At 45.8% G+C, this 4,057-nt stretch overlaps 1 long non-coding RNA gene across 1 annotated transcript in view; it reads right to left on the bottom strand.

Annotated features, from left to right (window-relative positions):
• LOC102467885 (uncharacterized) overlaps nucleotides 1-2,224 on the bottom strand; it is a 3,631-nt gene extending 1,407 nt beyond the window's left edge. Inside the window, exon 1 of the long non-coding RNA XR_334865.1 lies at nucleotides 2,207-2,224. This is a non-coding gene — a long non-coding RNA (uncharacterized LOC102467885). The remainder of the gene's footprint in view (nucleotides 1-2,206) is intronic.
• Nucleotides 2,225-4,057: the final 1,833 nt, after the last annotated feature.

The following is a 4,057-nucleotide window of genomic DNA, read 5'->3' as shown; positions in this document are numbered from 1 at the left end:
AGGAATGCCAGAGGAGGTAGGGGGACACCCTAACTGATGGCACTTTGAGAAAGTTTCTGGAAAGGACAGTGTGGAGCGGAATCTTTGCTGATGGGAAAAGGTGGAGAGAGGTGAGGTGGAACTCAGCCCAGAGGAGCAAAGAACCAGACTGCCAGGAAGCAGCTGCAGCTGCCCTCTGCAGAGACAGGACCACAGGACATGGTGAAGCCCATTACAGAAAGACTGCCCTTCTTCCCCGGGACCGGAGGCCCAGGTCTGAGACGAGCTCCCAAAAGGGAAATTCTACAACCCTGTTCCATTTCCAAGCAATAAATTCAAGTTCAGTCTCTGACTACAGACAGCCCTCGTTCTCACTGCAATCTTGCAAGAAGGAATGGAGGGGCAGACACTACAGAAAGGAAGATGGAAAATACGTGGCCCTTACCAGGTAGTGCTAGGAAGGGAGAGGATAACAGATTTAACCCAGAGTCAGAAACAAGGTGATTTCTGTGTTCCTATGGCATTTAAAATGTTCAAGGTGAGGGGCCAGCAGGAGGCATGGTGGTTAAGGTGCTGGACCATGGCGCATGTGGTGGACCATGGTTTGAGGCCTGGACATGGCTGCTTGAAAAATCAGTATGTAGGGAACCAGCAGTTAGCGTAATGGCTATGTCGCTGGACTCCCACGTAGTCGACTGCGGTTCGCGTCCCAGACCTGGTGGCTTAAAACTCACGCCGGGCACGTGTGCGTGCGTGCCCAAGATCCTGAGAGGAGAATGGAGGAGAAGGGACTGCGGCGTGACCATCCCCCCTGGGGGGTGATTTCTCGCTTTCTGTCTCTCTGTTTCTCTGTCTGGCGAGCGCACATGCCCTATAGCAAAAATCTCTCCCAAAAAAAAGGAAGGCTGACGGCATCCTTCCTCAAAAAAAAAAAAAGAAAAAGGGGACCAGCAGTTAGCGTAATGACTATGTCGCTGGACTCCCATGTAGTCAACCGTGGTTCGAATCCCAGAACCATTTCTCACTTTTTGTCTCTGTCTCTGTCTTTCTGGCGCGCGCACACACCCTATAACAAAAACCTCTCTTGTTGTAATGATGTACAGTGAATGAATGCAAATAAATAAATTGAAATAAAAAAAAAAAAACCTCTCCAAAAAAAAATTTTATCTAGATGTTCAATGCAATCTATCAAAATATCTGCTGGCTTTTTCTTTTTTTCTTTCCTTCCTTTCACCTGAAATCTCAATAAGAGAATGGAGGAGAAGGGATTGCACATCATGGCCATCCCCCCGGGGGGTTATTTCTCACTTTCCCTCTCTCTGTCTCTAGCAAGAGCACACACCCAATGGCAAAAACCTTTCTTTCTTTTCTTTTTTTTTTTTTTACTAAAAATTGTCAGGTTGACCCTAAAATGCTTATGGAAATGCAAAAGAGACTGGATAGTCAAAACATTCTCTTTTTTTTCTTTCCTTTTTTGGAGAGTTTTTTTTTTTTTAATAATTATTTATTTTATTTATTCATTCATTTATATTTTAATTTGACCAGAGAGAGACAGAGGGTGAGAGAGAGAGGAAGTGAGAAAGCAAGCCACCAGATTTAGGACTTGAACCCTGGTTGGCCATGTGGGAGTATTCAGCGCCTCAAACACCACGCCACCTGCTGGACCCCATGGAGAGGTTTTTGCTATAGGGTGCGTGCACTCGCCGGAAAGACAGAGAGAGACAGACAAAAAACATTCTTAAAAAAGAATACATATTTTTCCAGGGCCAGCAAGTGGCATGGAGTTAAGGGTAGTTGGATCCCAAAGGCCTACTGTGGTTTGAGTTTCAGACCCAATGGCTTGAAAATTATGCCAGGCCCAGTCCACATGTGCCCAAAATCCCAAGTGGAGAACGGAGAAGGGATTGCAGTGTGGCCATCCTCCCCGTGGAGTGATTTCTCTCTCTCTCTCTCTGTCTTTCTCTGGCGTGCACACTCACCCTATAGTAAACAAAACAAAACAAAACATATGTTTTCTGATTCAAAACTTACTATGAGGGGCCGGCAAGTGGCATGGTGGTTAAAGGCGCTGGACTCCCGCATGGCCGACCACGGTTCAAGTCTCGGACCTGGTGGCTTGCTTTCTCACTTTCTCTCTCTCTCTCTCTCTCTCTGATCAAACTGGAAAATAATAATGACAATAATAATAAATAAAGTTAAAATAATTCTTAAAAAAAAATCTCTTTACCATGAAGCTACAGTAATCAAGACTGCATGGTAGGGGCCAGCAGGTGGCGTGACGATTAAGGGGCCAGACTTCCACATGGCCAACCGCAGCTTGCTTTCTCACGTTCTCTTTCTCTTTCTCTGGTCAAATTAAAAAATAATAATAAATAAAATTAAACTAAACAATTCTTTTTTTTAGAGGTTTTTGTATTAGGACATGTGTACTCACTGGAGAGACAGAGACAGTGAGAGGAATGGCCATGCCACAATCCCTTCTCCTCCATTCTTGGGCATGCAAGCACATGCACCTGGCATGATTTTCAAGTCACTGGGTCCAGGACTTGAACTGCAGTCGGTCATGGGAGTCCAGCTACATTACCACTACACCATCTGCTGTCCCCAAATAAATTAATTCTTTTTTTTTGAGAGGTTTCTGCTATAGGGCGCGTGCACTCACCAGAGAGACAGAAAGTGAGAAATCACCCCCCAGAGGGGATGGCCACACCATAATCCCTTCTCCTCCATTCTCCTCTTGGGATCTTGGGCACACATGCACACGTACCCAGCATGAGTTTAAGCCACTGGGTCCAGAACTCAAACCGCTGTCGACCACGTAGGAGTCCAGGAGTCCAGCGACATAGCCATTACACCAACTGTTGGTCCTCAAATTAACTCTTTGTTTTTTCTTTTTTTGAGAGGTTTTTGCTATAGGGCACGTGCGCTCACCAGACAGAGAGAGACAGAGAGACAGAAAGTGAGAAATCACCCCCCGCCCCCCGGGGGCCATTACGCTAACTGCTGGTCCCTCAAATTAATTCTTTTTTTTATATAATTATTTTATTTTATTTATTTATTTATTTATTTTAGTTTGAGCAGAGAGAGATAGAGGGTGAGAATGAGAGAGAGAGGAAGTGAGAAAGCAAGCTACCAGATTCAGGACTTGAACCCTGGTCGGCCATGTGGGAGTGTCCAGCACCTTAACCACCATGCCACCTGCTGGTCCCATCCCTCAAATTAATTCTTAAAAAAAAAAAAAAATCCAGTATAGTACTGGCATAAGGACAGTTAGATAGAATTGACAATCTAGAGACCAGCAGATGGTGTAATGGTTATATTGCTGGACTCCCACATGACTGACTGAGGTGTGAGTCCTAGATCCGGTGGCTTCAGATTCATGCCAGCGACATATGCGTGTGTACTCACAATCCTGAGAGGAGAATGGAGAAGGGATTGCTGTGTGGCCATCCCCCCCGGGGGGGGTGATTTCTCACTTTCTATCTCTCTCTGTCTCTCCAGCAAGGGCACACAAACTATAACAAAAATCTCTCTAAAAGAAAAAAAAAAAATTGACAATCTAGGCTCTGCTCACAGGCTGAGACCACATAGGAGGCCCAGGTTCAGTTCTAGGTCAACTTTAAACAGGCAGGCAGGTGGCACATGCCTATAATCCTAACTAGCTGGGAGGCTGGGGCAAGATCAAATGACAAGACTATGTCTACAGTCAATCTCTTGGCCTAGTCTCACTGGTACAGGCAGTGTCCACGCTGCTGTATGATGCTGGAAGCCATTGGGAAGGCTCAGGGTTTAGTCACGGGTCTACCTGGGTGTGTTGGGTGCAGCCATGTCCGTCATCTGAGCTGGCTGCAAAGCTGCAGGGACAGCATCAAGACCCTGTCAAGGGTGTCTCTCTCTGGCTCTCTCTCCTTTCATAAGTTTATGAATGAACTAACAAACTGATATTTCAGAAATAAGCCCATATATTTACAGTCAATTGATCTTTTTCCCCATAGAGTGCATTCACTTGCACATGGAGACAAACAGAGGGGGAAAGTGAGAAATCACCCCCCAGGGGGATGGCCACACCACAATTCCT

The sequence above is a fragment of the Tupaia chinensis genome, unplaced genomic scaffold, assembly GCF_000334495.1.
Source record: "Tupaia chinensis unplaced genomic scaffold, TupChi_1.0 Scaffold000294_5, whole genome shotgun sequence".
In the NCBI taxonomy this organism is placed as follows: domain Eukaryota; kingdom Metazoa; phylum Chordata; class Mammalia; order Scandentia; family Tupaiidae; genus Tupaia; species Tupaia belangeri.
Note: the sequence above shows the minus strand (reverse complement) of the source record. Positions and strands in the feature narration are given on the sequence as shown.